This window comes from Callithrix jacchus, chromosome 1 (assembly GCF_049354715.1).
Source record: "Callithrix jacchus isolate 240 chromosome 1, calJac240_pri, whole genome shotgun sequence".
NCBI classification, from domain to species: domain Eukaryota; kingdom Metazoa; phylum Chordata; class Mammalia; order Primates; family Cebidae; genus Callithrix; species Callithrix jacchus.
Genome location: NC_133502.1, coordinates 78,197,456 through 78,219,835, shown reverse-complemented (window position 1 = coordinate 78,219,835; position 22,380 = coordinate 78,197,456). Strand labels below are relative to the sequence as shown.

General features: G+C 41.4%; 1 protein-coding gene, 1 long non-coding RNA gene and 1 other non-coding gene across 37 annotated transcripts in view; all 3 read right to left on the bottom strand.

Annotated features, from left to right (window-relative positions):
• LOC144581591 (uncharacterized) overlaps positions 1–8,865 on the bottom strand; it is a 65,147-nt gene extending 56,282 nt beyond the window's left edge. The window contains exons 1-2 of the long non-coding RNA XR_013532627.1: positions 8,733–8,865; positions 4,423–4,530 (exon numbers count right to left, since the gene is read on the bottom strand). This is a non-coding gene — a long non-coding RNA (uncharacterized LOC144581591). The remainder of the gene's footprint in view (positions 1–4,422; positions 4,531–8,732) is intronic.
• Positions 1–22,380, bottom strand: part of AOPEP (aminopeptidase O (putative)) — a 449,451-nt gene that overhangs the window by 307,651 nt on the left and 119,420 nt on the right. The window lies entirely within an intron of this gene.
• LOC118148080 (U6 spliceosomal RNA) lies at positions 20,338–20,444 on the bottom strand. Its single transcript, XR_004734873.1, has one exon. It is a non-coding gene; the product is annotated as a U6 spliceosomal RNA (small nuclear RNA).

Sequence of the window (22,380 nt, the reverse complement as noted above, 5' to 3'; positions counted from 1 at the left end):
ATAGGAGCTCAATTGCTGAGCTGTGAGCTCTGTTGTTCATTCCGGGCTGTTAGGCTGCTATGTTTGATTCTGCTGCAACAGACCTCATTAAAAAAACCCTTTTTTTTCTCAAATCCTCTGTGTTGAGGGGTTTGGGCTTTATTTTTGGATGTCCGTTGAGGTCCTGCCCAGTTAGGACGCAGACTAGCCACTGTTTGCCTGCGGAGGCTCCGCCCTGCTGTTGTGAGGCTCGCCCTGGCTCCGCTGTTCTGCTGTGTTCTCCGCCACGCCCTGCGGCGGAGTCTCTCTGTGGTTGCCTCGTCAACGGCAGGCTGCGTCAGCAGTGGGCGTGTATCTCAGTAGGGACTGGTTGCCTCGGCAACGGCTGGCTGCGTCAGCAATGGGCGTGTATCTCAGTTGGGGCGGGTTGCCTCGGTAATGGTGGACGCCCCTCCCCCACAGAGCGTCTCGGGCCGTCTGCACGGGGCTTGTTTGAAATTGCGGTTTTGTTCGTCCCACTAGGCCACCCCTAACGCTCTGTCCCTGCAATCCCCTGGGCTGGCCCACTGTCCAAGTCTAGCTCAGTCTCAAGTCCAGACCTCTCACATCTCCGGTTGCCGGTTCAACAGGGCACCCGGACAAGCGCGCCCTGTGGGAAGCGCTGGGCAGGGCCGGCCGCCGCCACCCCAGCTGCCGGCTTCGCCAGGTGGAGGTTCTGCCTGGCGTCCCGCGTCTCCTCTTCACTTGGGAATTTCCCCGTTCCGTGGGCAACAAAGATCAGTCTGGAAATCCAGCTCCGACTCACCAATCCGCAGACTCAACGCAAGCTCCAATCCTGGGTTGTTCTCACAGCGCCATCTTGAGTCCTCCCCATAATGTTCAGTCTTAAAATAGCACATCATTTGAGAAAGCCTCCTGAATGATAAAAATGGCCTTTACAGATCCTGGTGAGTGTCATGTTTTTAACTCATACCACATTCCAAAATCTTTTGTGAGGCACCTTTGCCTCAGGTACAAGACTTGCTGCCCATGTTCTTCATTTTTATAAGAAATTGTCACATTTTCAGTATTTCCTTCAACTACAGCATCAGGAGGCACAGTACAGACCACCAACTGCTCTCTGAAAATATAATACTGCCGTCCATCACATTCTAATGCAACTTTTTGAGTCATGTAACAATGTCCTTTTTGTCCTTTCTTACTGGTTGCCACTGATTCCAATGTACCTTTTTCATTCTCCTTCATGACTCACAATATAATCATTAACCAAACTGAACAAAGCAGTCTTCTCTTATGATGTGGGTTTTCACTGAACAAAACGCATCAGGCAATTCTCTTTCATGTAAGTCCTGTGCATATGCTAAGAGGTGATTGATAATCTGCACATCCCTAGTTCTGCTAAAGTGTGAACTAAAAGATCTGCTAGCACCTACCTATGAGAGTAACTGCTTTTCCATGCATGTACCATGAATATTACATGATATCTGTCTGATGAAGGATTCTGCCAATACCCTATTCTGCTTTCTCTGCACATTAAACTCATCATTAACTGTAAAGCCAGTCTTACCAAGCTTTCCAATAGTAGTGTGACTTGTGACTTGTTCTCTCTGTGTGGGGTAGAGCTGTGACTATTGCATCTGACATTTTTACCTCATTTCCGGTATCACTGTAGAATCTCAAATTCAACATTTTCAAATCTCATTTTGAAAATCACTACTTTGGATATGTTCTGGAAATACTTAATAGGCTTATCTTTGTGTTTAAAAATAACAGAAAAGCTTCATGACTTCATGTCACCATCTGATAAAAGGACAGCACACAGTGAGGTGAGGTTGAATGGACTGCTTGTTCAATAACATTTTTTTTTTTTTTTGAGATGGCGTCTCGTTCTGTTGCCCAGGCTGGAGTGCAGTAGTGTGATCTCAGCTAAATGCAACCTCTGCCTTCTGTGTTCAAGTAATTTTTCTGCCTCAGCCTCCCAAGTGGCTGGGACTATAAGCATGCGCCACGACGTCTGGCCAATTTTGCATTTTTAGTGGAGATGGGATTTCACCATGACGATCAGGCTGCTCTTGAACTCCTGACCTCAAGTGATCTGCCCACCTCGGCCTCCCAAAGTGCTGGGATTAGAGGTGTGAGCAACTGCACCCAGCCTTGTTCAGTAAAATCTAATTTCAGACAGTCATTATTATTTTTTCCCTTTTTGGCTGGTTGTGTTAAATCATTCTACTCAAAGGAATAATTTATCTCAATGACTACATATACATTTCTGTATCTGTACTACAGTCCTAGTCACTAGTTATAGTTCTAATATTTTTATGAATTCTAGTATTTACCTGACTCATTCTATCTCTACTTTTACCCTTTAACACTGAGCCATTGAGCTATTTTTTGGAATTGGCATAGAATACCTATAATCAATGAAAATTTGTGAATAATAATGGCAGATAATGGAAAAATATATCAGCTGAGATGAACTGCACTCAACTGACCCAATATTAGCCAAGACAAAGTGATCAACACTCTTTCTGGCATATACATAATCTTAAGGATTGAGATTCCTATAACAATAACGCTTCACACAATTTTTAATTAATATGTGAGAATAAAATAACTTCACTGATTTTTCCTCTGAACCTGCCAAAGCATTTTCAGATCTCCTAACTGACTTTGGGGTAGGGTGGGGTGGGGGATCCCCAGTGGTCTATGAGCCACATGGAGGAACTCTGCTCTCAGTATTCCAGCTTACCTTAGGCCTATGTGAACACACAGCCCAACAGTTGTGATTTCAGATCCCACTGTTAATTCAAACTGAACTTCATAAAGAAGTATCTATCTTCACTTCATGTTCTTCACCCTATGCCCAACTCCCAGCCACTCCTCTTCCCATCTCGGTCTATGCAAAGCTCTCCTTGACACCTCAAGTCAGGAAATCTGTGATACTAACATTGAATTAGGGTCAAATCCTACTGCTATTCTTCTATGGCAGTAGTTCTCAACCTTGGCAATTCATTAAAATCACCCGGGGAGCTGCAAAAAAATTTAAAAGTACTGGTGCCTAGAATCTATCCCAGATCAATTTAATCAGAATCTCTGGGGTAGGATCCACTCCCTGTTTTTTTTGTTTTTTTTTGTTTTTAATTAAAAAAAGCCTCCGTCAATGGTCTCATGCCACTGACCTCTGGTCATCATCACCCTGCTTACAGGCCATGCACTCTGACAGATTGTGTATGTTAGCCTAAGTACCTGTATTTTTAAAAAGTTTCTCTGGTGTAGGCAGGATGAGGGGCAAGCCCTAAGATGACACTGGCATAGCTCATCTCCCATAGCAGCTGCTCAAATTATTACATCTACTGGGTCCACCCTTGTTCTGGATTCATGATCTCTCATCAGGGTTTCTGTGACAAGCTCTTTGTTGGATTCTCTGGATCCAGTGACACCTACTGTTGCTGGTCCCCTTCATATCTACTGTCATCACAGTTCTCATGGTCTTTCTTGTCTTTCTTTCTGGCTATATCACTCTCTTCCTGCAACTCTCTTCCCAACTTGACTGCACATGGGTATCACTGGGGCCTTTAAAGCACCCATGCCAAATAAATCACCACTTCCAGGTATGGGAATCATGAGTGTGGTTAAAAAGCAGCTAGGACTGACAATCAGTATCCTAGGAGCTGCAGTATCTAGTATGACTACCACATCTAGGTTCATTTTGCTACTACAATTGAGCTTGTTCCAAGCTGACAGCCATTCTCAACAAGGAACTACTTTCTCTCAGGAGCTTACAGTTCACCGGCAGAGACAGACTTGAAAGACCAGTCATCAAATCACAGTGATGTAAGGGCTAATAGAAATATTATTATAATAGAAATATTAAAAATCTTCTGAAGAAAGGGCAAGGAATGGTCATTGAAGTTGGGATAGGCTCTTCAGAGGAAATTATACTTGAACGAGGTCTGGAGGGATCATCCAGCCCAAAAAATGAAGGGTGAAAGACATTTTCTTGGAAACATATGTTCATTCTTTAAAATATTTTGATTACTGATGCATACTGACACATAACATTTCTATTATATGTTTTTGATCAGTTAGGACAATGTTTCCCATTCTTTTAAATGCCATGATACAAAGAGAAAATATCTGCATATTCCCTGATTAAAGGAGGCTCCTAGTGGCAGAGGTAATGGGTGTAGGTCCCTTTCATATCTACTGGGTGAGGGCATCTAGATCTCAGCATACTAGTCACCCTTTGCCTGCCAAGGCACACCTCTGAGGATGCTCCAAATTAGCACACCTTTGGCTACCAGTAACAGAAAAGCCAATTCAAACTGGCCTAAGCGATGATGGGTCTTTTTCTCTCACAGAATGAAAGGCACAGGGATGGGCACCTCCAGGTATAGACTGTCAGAGCTCCACTTCACCACCATTTTCTCAGCTGTGCCTTACCTGGCATTGGTGTCATCCCTAGGCTGGTACTAGATGGCTGCCATGTTGCTAGATGTGATCAGGTCAGGGGAGGAAGACCGGTGTCCTTCTTTGCATGTCTATTTCTCTCTGTGAAGAAAGTTGTCTCAGAAGCCTGCAGAGAGTTACTCCTTATATTCCCGTGGCCAAAATCTTGTCAAATGTCCCTGCCTAACTGAATCCTTGGCAAGGAGAAATGGAACACCATGATCAGCTTAGATGAACCAGGATGAATTCACAGAAATGTGGACCAGATTCGCCTTCACATAGACACATAGGGAGGGGTAAACAACCACACAAAATCAAGATTTTACAGCAAGGAAGACAGGGGGACTGGTTGTTAGGTAGGCAACCAACAGGGTTTGCATGGTATCAGAAAGAGGCTGTATAGTGGTAATTAAGGGCACCGCTCTGGAGTCGGGCAGTGAGTTCAAATTCCACTCTACCATTTGCCAACTGTGTAAATGAGTTTCAGTCTTTTTCTTTCTGAAAAGGAAATGATACAAGTTTGTTTCTAACTCAGGGAATTGCTGGGAAGACGAAATGAGGATTAAAGGTACACTGCTTAGAAGCGACTCTGATATATGTGCACATTATGTGGCTCAATGTTAGTGGTCATTTCTGTAAGGTCTGCCATGGGTTATAACAGCCAACGGGCAGGACCACATCTGTAGGTAAGAGAAGTTTTCTCTGATTAGCACTGAGCCAGTGCCAAACTCAATTAGGCATTCAACGGGTTCATTATTTTTTGCATACTAATCATTTAATCACAAAATCTATGCCTTCTTCTTGCTAATAAAAAATACGCTACCAACTAAAAAGTAACTTTTTACAATTAGAAACACTTCTAAAGCAGGGGTCCCCTACACAGCAGGAGGTGAACCTCAGGCAAGTGAGCATTCCCACCTGAGTGCCGCCTCCTGTCAGATCAACAGCAGCATTAGATTCTCCTTTTTTTTTTTTTTAAATGGAGTCTCACACTGTTGCCCAGGCCGGAGTGCAGGTGGCAATGATCTCTGCTCACTGCAAACTCCGCCTTCCAGGTTCAAGCAATTCTCGTGCCTCAGCCTCCTGAGTACCTGGGATTATAGGCACACTCCAGCACACCTGGCTACTTTTTTCTATTTTTAGTAGAGACGGGGTTTCACCATGTTGGTCAAGCTGGTCTTGAACTCCTGACATCAGGTGATCCACTCACCTAGGCCTCCCAAAGTGCTGGGATTACAGACATGAGCCACTGCGCCCAGCCTGGCATTAGATTCTCATTGGAGTGTGAACCCAACTGTGAACTGTGCATGCAAGGGGTCTAGGTTGCAAGCTCCTTATGTGAATCTAATGCCTGATGATCTGAAGTGGAAGAGTTTCATCCCCAAACCATGCCTCTCCCGTGGAAAAACAGATCACTGTTCTAAAGTATTTAAAGACATTATTACAAAAGTATAAAAAGACAATTACGAAGTAAAAGGTAACATATAAAAATTGGAAATACTTCAAAAAGTCTACTGTTCTCTGCAAAGTACATTAAGAAAAATATTACAATAGTAATTACAATTTACAATGAATATTTGTTGAGCCTTCACTATGGTGCTGGGACTGCTGTAAATGCCTTGGAGTCAGGATTATCAGTAAAACACTTAGAGCTAACATCAATGAAAATATAAGCTTGTTTTTCACAGGAAAAACTTTTCCAGAATTTAATGTTAAACAAAAAATTGAGCTATCCAATTCCTAGTTCTAAGACACACTTTCTCTCCTTGCTATTTCCTACCTCTTGCCCAATTTCAGCATTTCTGAACTCAGAATGCATCTTAAAATGTTTAGACTTGGCTGGGCGTGGTGGCTAATGCCTGTTATCCCAGCACTTTGGGAGGCCAAGGTGGGTGGATCACCTGAGGTCAGGAGTTCATGACCAGACTGGCCAACATGGTAAAACCACAATCTCTGCTAAAAACACCAAAAAAATTAGCTGGGTGTGGTGGAGTGCCTGCAATCCCAGCTACTTGGGAGGCTGAGGCAGGAAAATCGCTTGAACCCAGGAGGCGGAGGTTGCAATGAGCCAAGATCACGCCATTGTACCCCAGCCTGGGCAACAAGAGCAAAACTCTGTCTCAGAAAATAAATAAAATAAAATAAAATAAAATGTTTACATTTAACTATAATAATGCTGTCCCCTTTCACCTGTGCTATAAGCTTGGTGGGGCATTCACAGGAGAGGAAGTGCAGCAGTTACAACCATCTCTGAGTCAAGCTCCATGTTTTACTCAATTACCAAGTATATGGTGGTGAGATCCACTCTTCCACAGAGGGCCTTAAAATGGGAATCTAGAGGCTGGGTGCACTGGCTCACGCTTGTAATCCCAGCACTTTGGGAGGCCGAGGTGGGTGGATCACGAGGTCAAGAGATCAAGACCATCCTGGTCAACATGGTGAAACCCTGTCTCTACTAAAAATACAAAAAAATTAGCAGGGCATGGTGGCAGGTGCCTGTAATCCCAGCTACTCAGGAGGCTGAGGCAGGAGAATTGCCTGAACCCAGGAGGCAGAGGTTGCGGTAAGCCGAGATCACGCCATTGCACTCCAGCCTGGGTAACAAGAGCGAAACTCCATCTAAAAAAAAGTGGTGGGGGGGATCGGGAATCTAATGAGTAACTGCAGTGTCACATCTCCCCTGGTGCTGGTAGCCAAGTAATCCCCACTTTAGACTGTAGAAATTATGTGAAATAGTGTGTGCCTGAACATTAAAGCCTAAGTGATATGTTCCCAATCCTGCAGGTAGGTTATCACCAAGATTTATCACTTTGTTTCAGTCGAAGGACCAAGTAAAGAACTAGAAATTCAAGAACACCATGTAAATCCTATGTCTAGGCCGGGCACAGTGGTTTACACATGTAATCCCAGCACTTTGGGAGGCTGAGGCAGGCAGATCATGAAGTCAGGAGTTCAAGGCCAGCCTGACCCCGTCTCTACTAAAAATACAAAAATTAGCTGGGTGTGGTGGTACACGCCTGTAATCCCAGCTATTCAGGAGGCTGAGGCAGGAGAATCACTTGAACCTGGGAGGCAGAGGTTGAAGTGAGCTGGGATAACACCACTGTACTATTCCAGCCTGGGAAACAGAGCAAGACTCCATTTCAAAAAAAAAAAAGAAGAAAAAAGAAAAAAATCCTAGGTCTACCAACTGATTTTCTGGGTGCTATGAGCAGTAACTGAAATGCCCTGGGTTCTCCACCTTCATCTGATGAAAGATATCAACAGTGTCTACAGAAGGTTTAAGGATATTAAGAGTAACTAATGAGATTGTTTTGGTTCTTCTTGTGTTCAGGCGATTCTCCTGCAACATACCTCACATTTTCTCCCACTCATATCTGTTTCCTCTTTTACTGCACATGAAGGCTTCAATCTCCCAACCCATTAGTGATTCAACTTAGTAAGGAAATCAGCTGCTTGCCTGGCAGCTAACAGAGTTCTGCTTCATTACTATTTGAATTAATTTCATTTTCTTCAATCATCTATAAGAATCTATTCAATTTCAGAAAAGAAGGTGTTAACAATGTATTGACAGAATAAAGAAGTAGAGTTCACCTGGCCCTGGCAGCAGCCTCTGTGTCCCAGGTTTTCCCAGCCAGCCCCAGTAGAGTTCCTGCTGCCTCCACATCCCACAGAAGATCAGGTTCCTCTCACACTTACTAGACACCAGGGCTCCCCTCTGCCCACAGAATGAGATCCAAACTCCTTAGGTGGATGGAAGAGCCTCTCCACAATCTATTCTGCACCCACCTTTTCAGCTTCGCATCACATAATTTCCTCCCTGTACCCTGCACTCCAGGCATGGAGGGAGTATGGGGGTGTGTGGAGGGGTGTGTGTGTGTGTGTGTGTGTGTACAAAGGGAACCACCAAATCTACCAACCTCCCTGCAGCCACCTCCCCATCGATTACAGTGGGTAAACCTTCTGTGTGCTCATCAAATATCCATTTTACGCCTATTCTAGATCCCCACCCCTCCCACCACCTCAATGAATATGGTCACTGCAATCCTCCACTATCCTCTCCATTCTCATCAGCTTCTTACATTCATTCTTCATTCATTCATTCATTCATTCATTCATTCGAGACAGTCTTGCTCTGTCACCCAGGCTTGCGTGCAGTGGTGCCATCCTGGCTCACTGCAGCTTCAATCCCCCAAGATGAAGTCATCCTAACACCTCAACTTTCTGAGTAGCTGAGAACACAGGTACATACCACCATGCCACACTAATTTTTGTAAAGATGAAGTCCCACTTTGTTTTCCAACCTGATATTGAACTCCTGGGTTCAAGCAATCCTCCCACCTCGGCCTTGGAAAGTGCTGGGATTACAGGTGTGAGCCGCTGTGCCCAGCCAGCTTTTTTCTCTTTAACAAAGTTAATCTCATCAGCACACAAACATGCTCTGATAGACTGTGCCCCTAAACATCCTTGACTTCACATCTGTCTCCAGCAACTTCCCTATTTCTTTAATCTTACAGTACGACTCCCTGAAAGAGCTGCCGGTACTTGATGTCTCAACTTTCTTGCCCCACCTTCTCTCCTTATCTCACACCAGTTAAGCTTCCTTTCCCAATATTCTATCACAATTGCTTTCTTCCAGGTCATCAGTGACCCCCACTGAACCAAATCCCACAGTCAATCCTCAGTCCTCGTATCTTCTTCCACTTCTCAGTGGCTGACATTCCTGATGCCATGGCTCAGTCTACACATCACTGATCTCTTTCTACCTCCTGCCATGATGTGCTCCTCCAGTCTTATGACATCAAATACCATCTGCATTCTGAAGGTTCTGCAAATTCAGATCTCTAGTCATGGGCTGCCTCTTGAACTCCAGCTGTATTTCTACTAGCCATTTCAGATTCAAAACATTTGTTTTTTGAGATGGAGTCTCACTCTTGTCACCCAGGCTAGAATACAATGGCATGATCTCAGCTCACTGCAACCTCTGCCTCCCTGGTTCAGGCAATTCTCCTGCTTCAGCCTCCCCACTAGCTGGGATTAAAAGTACCCAGCACCACGCCCAGCTATTTTTGTATTTTTAGTAGAGATGGGGTTTCAAAATGTTGGCCAGGCTGGTCTCGAACTCCTGACCTCAGGTGATCCACCAGCCTTGGCTTCCCAAAGTGCTAAGATTACAGGCATGAGCCACCATGCCTGGCCCAGACTCAATACATTTAAAACAACCTTGATTTTCTCCTACAACCATATTCATTCCCTGGCCAGCCCTACCTCGACAAAATGGCACCAACATTTTGTTCAGGCTCAAAATCTTGAAATTGTTCTTGACTTCTTACATCTTAGATACAATCCACTCCAAAATCCAAACAGCTCTTCAAAATATCCCAAATTTGAACACTTCTCACTGTTACCACCCTAGTCCAAGCTACTATTATCTCACATGCAGATTTCTCTATTAGCTTTTTAGCATGTCTGCTCTTCCCCTACCCCTTTCCTCTCCTTTTCCCCCAAATCAGGCAACCACCCAGCATGATCTTTTCAAGGCACATCTCAAATCATGTTACTCCCTACATAAAGCCTTCAAAGGGCTCCCCACAGATCACTCAGAATAAAAACCCTGTAAAGCCCCATGCAATTGGGTCCTCAGCAATTTCTCCAGTTTTATTTCCTACCACTTTTTCCCTCATTCATTCAACACCAACAGCCTGGCCTTCCTGCAGTTCTCCCAGCTTGCAAAGCGCTTTCCACCTCGGGGGTTCTGTCCTGACTCTGTGTCTTGTCTATGCTCAAATACCACATTCTCCGAAAGTCCCACTGGAACACCCCACAGAAAGCAGTAGGGTTCCTTATTTTCAAGTTTCCCTTCTCTGCTTTATTTTTCTTCATAGTGCTTTCATTACCTAAGAACATATTGCATATTCATGTGTCTTCCTATTTGTTTACCCCAACAGAACTCAAGTTCCACATGCAATGGGCTTTGTTCTGAGCACCTGGAATAGTACTTGCACACAGTAGGTGTTCAATAAATTTGCTAACTGATTGAACAAATAATTAAATTCTTGGACTTCTTCACCTTTTTTTTTTTCTGAAATGGTCACTTTTCTATTTCCACAAGGCACTCACTAACTGCCCCAGGTAACGTGTACCCTAGCCTTACAGGCTCCATACCGTCCCACCTGAACCCTACTCCCATAGGCAGCCCACATCTGGCCTGCTCCAGCCCCACAGCAGCCCTAGGAACAGACCCATCTGACCCCTGAGACTATGAGTTTTTCCAGGGCACAGGTTTTGGATTTGTCTTTTATGCACAGTGCCAGGAGTTTCTGGCACAAAGTGGCTATTTGATATGTGTCTGTAGATTTAAATAATATGCCAGCATGGGGGAGGGACACGAAAGGCTGGTCAGCTGGGTACAACAGGTACAGTCAGATTGAGAGAATAAGTTCTGGGTTCCATTACATGGTAGGGTGACTACAGCAAATAACAATGGGGTATATATTTCAAGATAACTTGAAGAGAAGATTTTTAATGTTGTCCCCACAAAGAAATGACAAATGCTTAAATTAAATATGGTAATTACTCCAATCTGATCATTATACTATGTATACACGCAATGAAACATCACACTGTATCCCATAAATATGTACAGTATTATATGTCAATTATAAATTTATTTTCAAAGTAATTGAATTTTTTGCCTCCCTCCACCCTAGTTTTTCCCTTAGAAGGGAACAGGGGGCTAATCAAAAATTAAAACTCCTAGTTTTTGACCAGCCTGGCCAACATGGTGAAACCCCATCTTTACTAAAAATACAAAAATAGCTGGGCACAGTGGCTCACGCCTGTAATCCTAGTACTTTGGGAGGCCGAGGTGGGTGGATCACCTGAGGTCAGCAGTTCAAGACCAGCCTAGCCATCATGGTGAAACCCCATCTTATAAGAAAAGAAGTTAATTAAAAAAATTATTATTAAAAAAATAAATTAAATAAATAATATGTCAGGTATGACTGAGCAACTCCATGGAAAAAGTAAATAGCCCAGATAGTCAGATGAAGTAATAACTTTACCTAAATTTATCTAGGCAAAAACAAAAGATAGCAATAATTTTAAATAACTTACCAAGAAAAAGAGAACAATAACTTTAAAAATAACACCGAGACATACATAACTTGATGGCAAGGTATATTTGAGAGAAAAAAAGTCAACTGCAAATACTATAGTTTGAATTATGAGAGAAAATGCAATGGAACAGTACAATCCTTAGGCCAGGCATGGTGGCTCACACCTGTAATCCAAGCACTTTGGAGGCCAAGGCAGGCGGATCACTTGAGATCGGGAGTTCAAGACCAGCCTGACCAACATGGTAAAACCCCCATCTTAAAAAAAAAAAAGAAAAGAAAAGAAACAGTACAATCTTCTCCTTTCTGAATAGCAATGGGGTATTCAAGAGTCATGATCATTAGAGTAATATTAGATGAGATAAAATACAAAGTGGGTTAAATTGAATGAGTTGTTTGTTTGTTTTTTTGAGATGGAGTTTTGCTCTTGTTACCCAGGCTGGAGTGCAATGGCACAATCTCGGCTCACCGCAACCTCCGCCTCCTGGGTTCGGGCAATTCTCCTGCCTCAGCCTCCTGAGTAGCTGGGATTACAGGCAGGTGCCACCATGCCCAGCTAATTTTTGTATTTTTAGTAGAGACGGGGTTTCACCATGTTGACCAGGATGGTCCCCGATCTCTTGACCTGGTGATCCACCCGCCTTGGCCTCCCAAAGTGCTGGGATTACAGGCTTGAGCCACCACGCCCGGCCTGAATGAGTTTAATATCCACTAAAAACTTGGTTTTGAAGGCTCATGGGCATTCTATGTCTGGTCTCCAACCTACCCAGGAGGCTGAAGAAGCCACATGGTAATAATAGCAAATGAACTGCTCATCCTCTGGTTGAGCCTCTTCTAGATATGACAGACTCTGTCCCCAGCACTGAGGACATAAGACGACACAGGAGACCTGAACTCCTTTAGAACCAAGGCTCAGAGAAAGAGACAATGACAAAAACCCATCAAAATAAAGTACAAAAAGGCCAATAAGAACACACAGACTCTACGAGGGTTGGAGGCTGGAATTAACTCCCTCTGGATGATCAAAGACCACAGAGGACAAAATTGCTGAAGTAGGTTTTCAGGATGAGTAGAAGCTTGCCAGGTAGCAGGAAAGAGGGGCGGGGAACTAGGAAGAGGAGGATGGTAAGGGGAAAAAGATGTGAAAAGTGCAGAGGCCTGAGAAACCCTGGGGCACAGAGTAATCTGGATGAGAGAGAAATCAGTGTTTCTGCTGAGTGAAGCGCAGCAGAGACACTGGCATGGGGAGGCAGGGAAGGGCCTGTGTGTCATGCTAAGGTGACAAAAAATCAATTCTAGTTGCTTTTCAGGCAGGTTAGTCAGGTCTGCATTACAGAAAAAAGATTCTAACAGTAGCACAGAGAATGAATGTGAGGGGAACCAGTGCAGAGGCAGGGACCCCAAGGTCCTTCAAAGGAAGTCTGAGATAACGGGGGCTCTATGCAGGAAGCATCTGCAGAGGGAGAGGAGAGGACCAATTTTAGGAAGAGTTTGGAGGAAAAGCAGACAGGGCTTGCTGCCTGACTGATACAGTGAACGGAAGGTTAGCCAGGGTTCAGGCTGACATGGAAGTTTGTGTCTTAACTCATTCAGTAGATGGCAGTGCCACTCATATGACAAAAAAGGGAGAAGGAAGGTGACAGTGATTAAAGAAATGGCTGTATCAGTGCCTGCTCACCGCGGCCCCAGTGTGGCCGGTGGCCTCCCTTATCCTCCAAGTGCTTTCTGGAGCTTCCAGGGCAGGCCTGAGGAGAACACAGGACCAAGTGCCTTGGCCTCTGGCCTCTCTGAGAGACTTACTGTCACATGGTTCAGGTATCACTTCCTTGACAATGTGTCCCCCACACCTGGTGTACCATGAAAAGGCCACATCAAATAAAGCAGAGGCAACCCTACCTGCTGACAGAAACAGTGAAAATCCGTAGCCCTTGGCATGCCCCCAGCCTCTAAACAACATACATTTACTGGCACACAAATGAGTTTTGGGGACAAGAATGGAATTTTTGAAGATGTCAACTTTTCCTACCATCTACATTTGTTTCTTCTTAAGCATTACAAATATGCATTGCACAAGGACGTTTCATCAATGATGGGCCACATATGTGACTCTGGTCCCATAAGCTTATAATACTGTATTTTTACTGTACCTTTTCTATGTTCAGATACATAGCTACCACTACATTATATTGCCTACAGTAGTCAGCATAGCCACATGCTGTACAGGTGGGTAGCCTAGGAGCAACAGGATGCACCTAGGTGCATTAAGAGACTGCAAGAGGCTGCATCAGCTAAGTCTGATAAGTACACCCTATAGCATTCTCAAAATGACAGCATCACATAACGCTTTCTCAGAATGCATCCCCATGATTTAGCGACACATGGCTGTATTTCTTCCACGTAAGATAAGCATTCCACTTACACTTTGAAAATATTTCTCAATTTTATTCAGTTTTGGTGGATACAAATGGGTCAGTTTTTACTCCTGCTGCTTGGCCCTGGACATGGGCACAGTTGTTGAGTGTATGACAGAGAGGAGTAATAAAAGCCTCAGTTTTCTTGCCAGGAGACCAAAAAAGGAGGCTCAGAGAATAAGAAAGTACTAGGCAGACTGCAGAGAGAGAGGGCTCATAACCCCATGAAGATTTTTATAAACTCCTGAGCTCACCCTCAAGCTGTGAATATGGAGATCTGATCCTAAGCAGTATTCCAAACACTACAAGAGAGACCACAACCCGGGTCCCAGACTGGCCACTGGGTGGTACGCATGTGGGACAGATCCCAACAACACTGTAAAGTCTTTAAAAACAGAACAGACGCTGAAACTGTAACTTATAGAAGGCTATTTAGCACTTTGCAGGCTAACCCTAAATGCACTGATCATTTGCATAAAACAACAACAAAAACATTATCTTTGGTTTTAAACAAGACCCAAAGTCTCATAATATTCAAAATGCCCAGGATATGATCCAAAATTACTTGGCATATGAAGAATCAAGAAAATCCTGACTCATATGAGAAAAGACAGTCAACAAATGACATTGTGGAATGACAGAGATGTTGAAATTATCTGACAAAGACTTCAAAGTAGTTATAAAAATGTTCAAGGAAGTAATGGTAAACTATTGAGATAAATAAAAAGAAGATCTCAGCAAATAAACAGAAGATATAAAGCAGAAACAAATTAAAAATTTAAACCTAAAAAATATAATAACCAAATTTTTAAAAACAGCTCACTGTATAGGCTCAATAGCAGATTAGAAGTGATAGACTAAAGCAGGGGCCGGTCTTGTGGAAGGAACTGGTTTTGTTATCAGGGGCCAGTTTTGTGGAAGACGATCTTTCCACAGACTGGGTGGTGGTGTAGGGAGATGGTTTCAGGATGAAACTCTTCCATCTCAGATCATGAGGCATTAGATTCTCATAAGGAGCATGCAACCTAGATCCCTCACATGCACAGTTCACAATAAGGTTTGAGCTCCTATGAGAATCTAATGACACTATTGATCTGAGAGGAGTTGGAGCTCAGGCCATAATACTTGCTTGCCCACTGCTCATCTCCCATGGTATAGCCAGATTCCTAACAGGCCACAGACCAGTACTGGTCCACAGCATGAGGGTTGGGAACCCCTGGACTAAAGAGTCAGTGAACTTGAAGATACAGCAATAAAATCCAAAATGAGAAACAGAAAAAATTTTTGAAAAAAAATGCTCAAAACCTCAAGGATCTGTGAACCAATACTAAAAGGCCTAATATTTGTGTCGTTAAGAGTCCCAGAGAGAGAAAAAGCCTGCAGTACAGAAAAAATATTTGAAGACATATGGCCAAACCCCACCCCCAAATTGGCAAAATACATAAACCTATATATCCAAGAAGATGAGTGAAGTGTAAAACAATAAACTCAAGGAAGTCAATTCCAAGACAAATTATAATCAAATACTGAGAACTAAAGACAAAGTAAAAACTCTAGAAAACAGGCACAGAAATCCTTCTGTTACTTAAAATGGAAAAATAATTTGAATGACAGTGGATTTCGAAAGAAAAACCTTGGAGGCCAGAGAAACATAGCATTTTAATTTATTATTTATTTATCTTTTTATAGAGACAGGGTTTCACCATGTTGGCCAGGCTGGTCTCGAACTCCTGACCTCAGGTTATCCGCCGGCCTCGGCCTCCCAAAGTGCTGGGATTACAGGCATGAGCCACAGCAGCCTATTTTTTATTTTTATTCTTATTGAGATGGTAAAATAAAGATATCCTCAAATAAATGTAAATTAAGATAATTTCTTATGTACAAATCTTGCTCTGAAATAATTGCTAAAGAAAGTTCTTCAAATAAATGGAAAATGAAACCACAAGGAAACCTGAAACATCAGGAATGAATAAAGAACAGAAATGGTAAATATCTGGGTAAATAGATTATCTTTCTCTTATTCAGTTATTTAAAATGTGTTTGGCAATTGAAAGCAAACAGGATTGTCTGATGAGATTTTCAATCTTTGCAGATGTAACATGTAAGACAACAATAACACAGAGGAAAAGGAGAAGGAGATTATTAGACAATAACAGCAGAATAGACATTCGTTTTTATAAACTTAGTTTTGGTTTTCTTTTTGTTTGTTGTTTTTTTCTTTTCTCTTTCTTTGTGAGACAAAGTCTCACTCTGCTGCCCAGGCTAGAGTGCAGTGGCATAATCTTGGCTCATTGCAACCTCTACCTCCCTGGTTCAAGCAATTCTCCTGCCTCAGCCTTCCGAGCTAGGACTACAGGCACATGCCACCATGCCCAGCTAATTTTTGTATTTTTAGTAGAGACAGGATTTTACAATGTTGGGCAGGCTGGTCTCGAACACCTGACCTCAAGTGACCTGCCCGCCTTGGCCTCCCAAAGTGCTAGGATTACAGGTGGAGCCACCACACCAGGCTTCTGCTTTTTTGTTTGTTTTTTAGAGACAGGGTCTTGCTCTGTCACCCAAGCTGGAAGGCAGCAGCACAATCAGCTCATCATGGCCTTGAACTCCTATGCTCAAGTGATCCTCCCACCTCTGCCTCCCAAGTAGCTGTGACCACAGGCATGTGCCATCACACCCAGCTAATTTTTTAAATTTTTTGTAGAGATGGGGTCTTGCTTTGTTCCCATGGCTGGTCTCAAACTCCTGTCTTCAAGCAGTTCTCCTGCCTTAAACTCCCAAAGTGTTGGGATTACAAGTGTGAGCCACCGTGCCCAGCTAGAAATAGATACTCCTTTTTTTTTTTTTTTTGAGACAGAGTCTCACCTGGTCACCAGGCTGGAATTGCAGTGCAATCTTGGCTCACTGCAACCTCCGCCTTCCAGGTTCAAGTGATTCTCCTGCCTCAGCTAGGACTACAGGCGTGCACCATCACACCCAGCTAATTTTCTTATTTTTAGTAGAGATGGGGTTTCACCATGTTGCTAGGATGCTCTCGCTCTTGACCTCATGATCTGCCCACCTTGGTCTTCCAAAATGCTGGGATTACAGGCATGAGCCACAGTGCCTGGCCTGGAACAGATATTCTTTCAAAGTACACATGGAACATTCACCAAGATACACCATATCCTGAGATAAAAATCTTAAATTAAAAAAGAAAATAAAATGACAAAAAAGTGCTCTTTGACATAAGTGAATTAACTAAAAATCAGTAATATAAACGTAATAGGAGCATCTCCAAACAACTGGAACTCAAACAACACACATCTAAACAGTCCATGGATCAAAGAGAAAGTCCCAAAGAAAATTAGAAGACATCAAAGTGAGTAAAAATGGAAACATAATATATTAAAATGCATGGAGCACAGCTAAAGCAGTGCTTAAGGGAGATTTATGCCATTAAATGCTTGTTAGAATAGAAGAAAGGTTTCAAATTAAAAGCTAAGTTGCTACCTTATAAAACTGCAAAAAGAACAAAATAAATTCCAAAGCAAGCAGATAAAGGAAATAATAAAAATAAGATCAGAAATCTATTAAACTGTAAGACACACACACAAAAGAAAAAAAACAAAAATCAATGAAAGATGATTCTTTTGAAAAGATCAATACAAGTGATAAACCTCTAGCCAGATGGACAAAGAAACAAAGAGAAAAATAACAACTTACCAACATCAGGAATAAAATTATCACTAAAAACCATGAAGACATGAAAAAAAAATGGGGACTACGATGAACAACTCTATACAGATAAATTCAACAACTTAGATAAAACAAAACAATAGCATGAATACTACAAAACCAGGATGAAACAGATAACATAAATAGTCCTATAAATTTAATGAAATTAAATTTGTAGTTAAAAACCTTGTGAAAAGAAAATCTCTAGGTCCAGACTTCACACGTGAATTCTATCAAATATTTAAAGAAGAAATAATACAAATTCTACATAATCTTCCAGAAAACATTCTCTTCTAGAAGGGAATACTTCCCAACTCAGCTTTGTAAGGCCAGAGTTACCCTGATATCAGACCAGTTAAGAGTACAAGAAAGAAAACTGCAGGCCAATATCCCTCATGAACATAGATGCAAAAATATGCAACAAAATATTAACATATTGAATACAACAATATATAAAAAGAGTAACACACCAGAATCAAATGTGGTTTTATCATGTTAATAGAAAGCTGGTTCAATATCTGAAAATCAACCACTGTAATCCAACAGGCTAAAAAAAAAAAATCACAGATCCTGTCAATTAATACAGAAAAAGCATCTGACAAAACTCAAGACCCATTCATGATAAAATTTCTCAGTGAACTAGGAGTAGAAGGGAGTATCCTCAACCTGGAAAGGACAAAAACCTACAACTCACATCACACTTAATGATGACAGATCGAATATTTTCTCCATAAGATGAAGAATAAGAGGCCAGATGTGGTGGCTCATGCCTGCAATCCCAGCACTTCGGAAGGCCAACACAGGAAGATTGCTTAAACCCAGCAGTTCAAGACCAGACTGGACAATATAGCAAAGGACCAATTCTACAAAAAATTTAAAAGGTTAGCTAGATGTGATGGCGTGCTTATAGTCCCAGTTACTTGGGAAGCTGAGGTGGGAGGGTAATTGGGCCCAGGAGGTCAAGGCTGGAGTGAGCAGTCATTGCACCATTGCACTCCAACCTGGGTGACAGAGTGAGACCCTGGCTCAAAAAAGAAAAAAAAAAGGGATCAGGAATAAGAAAAGGATGTCCATTCTTTCTACTCCTGTTCAACAACATATTCTAAGTCCTAAGAGTACAATAAGGCAATAAAAAGAAAAAGTCATATTGATTAGAAAGAAAGAAAACTATTCCTATTCACTGACTCATAGAATAAATGAAAAATAAAATGACAGGATACAAATCACCCACACAATGAATCATATTTATATATACTAGTTATGAAAATGAAACTAAAATGCAAAAAGGATAACACTAATAGAGATTAATTATAGTAATTCCAAAAACGTGAAAACTTAGGTATCAATCTAATAAAATACACAGAGGATCTCTATGTTGTAAACTACAAAACACTGATTAAAAAAACAATAGAACATCTAAATAAATGAAGAAACATGTTTGTGGATCAAAAGATTCAAAGTAAGAATCATTATCTGGAAGAGACACTGGGAATAACCATGGTAAAGATACCAACTCTTACCAAATTTATCACAAGATTCAATGCAAATCTGAACCAAATCTCAGCATAATTTTTTGGTAAATATAGACAAGTTAATTCTAAAATTTATATGAAAAGGCAAGTGAACCAGACCAAAACAAGTTTTAAAAGAACAGTGAAGTTGGAGAAATCAAATTACCCAATATTAAGATTTGCTAGAAAGTTTCAGTGATCAATCAGATGTGGTGTTACAGAAGACAGAGATAGAAATTAATAGAAGAGATGAAAACATCCAGAAATAGACCCACACAAACATGGTCGCTAGTTTTTGATAAAGGTGCAAAGGCAATTCAATGGAGAAAGAATAGCGTTTCAATAAATGATGTTAAAACATCATTGGGTTTCCTAGATATACGATCTCGTCATCAGCAAACAGTGACTGTCTGATTTCCTCTTTACCGATTTGGATGACCTTTATTTCTTTCTTTTGTCTAATTGCTATGGCTAGAACTTCCAGAACTATGCTGAATAGAAGTGGTGAGAGTGGGCATCCTTGTCTTGTTCCACTTCTCAAGCAGAAAGCTAACAACTTTTCCTCATTCAGTATATATGTTGCCTGAGGGTTTGTCATAGATGGCATTTATTACATTGGGGTATGTCCCTTGTATGCCAATTTTGCTGCAGGTTTAAATCCCAAAGGAATGCTGGATTTTGTCAAATGCTTGTTCTGTGTCTAAAGAGATGATCATGTGATTTTTGTTTTTAATTCTTTGTATGTGGTGTATCACATTTATTGACTTGTATGTGTTAAACCATCCCTGCATTACTGGTATGAAACCCACTTGATCATGGTGGATTATCTTTCTGATATGCTGTTGGATTCAGTTAGCCAGTATTTTGTTAAGGATTTTTACATCTATGTTCATCAGGAATACTGGTCTGTAGTGTTTGTTTTTTGTTTTATCCTTTCCTGGTTTTGGTATTAGGGAAGATACTGGCTTCACAGAGTGATTTAGGGAGGATTCCCTCTTTCTCTATATTGTGGAATAATGTCACTAGGATTGGTACTAATTCTTCTTTGAATGTTTGACAGAATTTGACCATGAATCCATCTGGTCCTGGACTTTTTTTGTTGGTAATTTTTCTTTAAATTTTTTATTTTATTTAAAACATTTTTTTATTTAAAAATTTTTAATTATGAAACACTTCATGACTTTGCATGTCATCCTCGCGCAGGGGCCATGCTAATCTTCCCTGTATCATTCCAATTTTAGTACATGTGCTGCCAAAATGAGCACAAACTTTTTATTTATTTATTTTTTTGAGACGGAGTTTCACTCTTGTTGTCCAGGCTGAAGTGCAATAACACAATCTCGGCTAACCACAACCTCCGCTTCCCAAGTTCAAGCGATTCTCCTGCCTCAGCCTCCCAAGTAGCTGGGATTACAGGCACACATCACCATGCCCGGCTAATTTTGTATTTCTTTTAGTAGAGACAGGGTTTCTCCATGTTAGTCAGGATAGACTTAAACTTCACATCTCAGGTGACCCGCCCGCATTGGCCTTCCATAGTGCTGTGATTACAGGCGTGAGCCATTGCACTTGGCCTTTTGTTGGTAGCTTTTCTATTACCATTTCAATCTCACTGCTTGTTATTGGTCTGTTCAGAGTTTCTAATTATTCCCGATTTGTATATTTCTAGAAATTTATTCATCTTCTCTGTTTTTTGGTTTATGTGTGTAAAGGTGTTCATAGTAGCCTTGAATAATCTTTTGTTTTTCTGTAGTGTCACGTGCAACAGCTCCTGTTTCATTTCTAATTGAGCTTATTTGGATCTTCTCTCTTCTTTTCTTAGTTAATCTTGCCAATGGTCTATCAATTTTATTTATCTTTTCAAAGAACCAGCTTTTTGTTTCATTTAAAATTCATTTAAAAAAATTTTTTTAGGCCAGGCACAGTGGCTCATGCCTATAATCCCAGCACTTTGGGAGGCCGAGGTGGGTAGATCCTGAGGTCAAGAGATTGAGACCATCCTGGTCAACAAGGTGAAACCCCGCCTCTACTAAAAATACAAAGAAAATTAGCTGGGCATGGTGGTGCACGCCTGTAGTCCCAGCTACTCGGGAGGCTGAGGCAGGAGAATTGCTTGAATCCAGGAGGCCGAGGTTGCAGTGAGTCAAGATCGTGCCATTGCACTCCAGCCTGGGTAACAAGAGTGAAACTAGATCTCAAAAAAAAAAAATTTTTTTTTAAATCAATACACGCATAGGCAAAAAAATGAACCTTAAACAAATCCTCGCACTTTACCAAATATTTATCTCAAAACGAAATTAGATCTAAATATAAAGCATAAAACTGTAAGAGTTTTGTAAAAACATACTAGGAAATCTCTGATCTGGGCTTAGGCAAAGAATTCCTACCCATAACACCAAATCACAATCCATCAAAGAAAAGACTGATAAATAGTACTTCATCAAACCTGAAATAACTTGCTCCATGAGAGATACTGTTAGGGAAATGAAAAGGCAAGCTACAGGTTGGGAAAAAATATTTGCAAATCATACATCTGACAAAGGATTGTATCTAAAATACACAATGGAAGTCTCAACACTCAATAGCAAGAAAACAATCCAGTAATAGGCATAAATGATCTGAACATATATGACAGCAAAGAAAATAAGCATATGAAGAAATGTTCAGTATCATCAACTATTAGGGAAATACAATGAGAAACTACAATGAGATACCCCTAAATGCTTAATAGAATGACTTAAATTTTAAAAACTAGTAATACCAAGTGCTACCCAGGATGCAGAGCAAGGAAAACTGTTGCTCATTTCTGATGGGAATGCAACATTGCAAAGACAATCTGCTAGGAAATTTCTTAAATATATACATACCATATTACCCAGAAATCCCTCTCCTAGATGTTTACTCTAGAGAAATAAAAATGTATGTTCACACAAAAGCCTGTATTATGAATGTTTATAGGAGCTCTATGTATGTCTTAAGTTACATGGCAACTATATTTTCCTTGGAAAAGGTGCATGTGCTTGTACATGTATACACACACACACTCACACACACATACATATACATACACTCACACTGGCAGGAAAAAAAATCAAGCAAATTCAGGCAATCTCATCGAGGTCCTTTATTCTGTAGATAAGAATCCCTACCGTGTACTACTGTACCTCAGACCTCAAGATCCCTTGCTCAGGGATTGACTAT